The sequence below is a fragment of the Octopus bimaculoides genome, chromosome 22 (genome assembly GCF_001194135.2).
Source record: "Octopus bimaculoides isolate UCB-OBI-ISO-001 chromosome 22, ASM119413v2, whole genome shotgun sequence".
NCBI lineage: Eukaryota > Metazoa > Mollusca > Cephalopoda > Octopoda > Octopodidae > Octopus > Octopus bimaculoides.
In genome coordinates this window covers 30,062,476-30,063,049 of record NC_069002.1, presented here as the reverse complement: position 1 = coordinate 30,063,049, position 574 = coordinate 30,062,476, and positions in this window count along the sequence as shown.

The window sequence follows — 574 nt, the reverse complement described above, 5'->3', positions numbered from 1 at the left end:
CTCTAAATATCTATTGAGCCATCGGAAACGGTTATACATGAAGGCAGACACGAGAGTATACCTAGAAATAGCTCATACCCTTAGAAAGATACCTTCTGTCTAAGGGTTTTAAGTTGAGGTCTGAGAAATAACTAAAAAAAAGGAAAAGAAAGATACCAACAAAAACCAATATTTTCTATCCCTACAAATACATATTGGTTTCAAATTTTGGCACAAGGCCAGTAATTTTGAGTGAGGAGATAAGACAATCACTGGTACTTTTATCACTACCGAAAAGAACAGTGGACCTCGGTGGAATTTGAACACCGAACGTAAGGATAGGAATATGTCATATATATATATAAAATAAATAAATGCGCCCTTTTAAAGCCTAGCCAGACTCATGGGCCCGGTTTCCCGGTTTCAATGGCGTACGTGTTCCCCAGCTGGATGGGACGCCAGTCCATCGCAGCGTGACTCATTTTTGCCAGCTGAGTGGACTGGAGCAACGTGAAATGAAGTGTTTTGCTCAAGAACACAACGCGTCGCCCGGTCCAGGAATCGAAACCACAATCTTACGATCATGATGCTGACA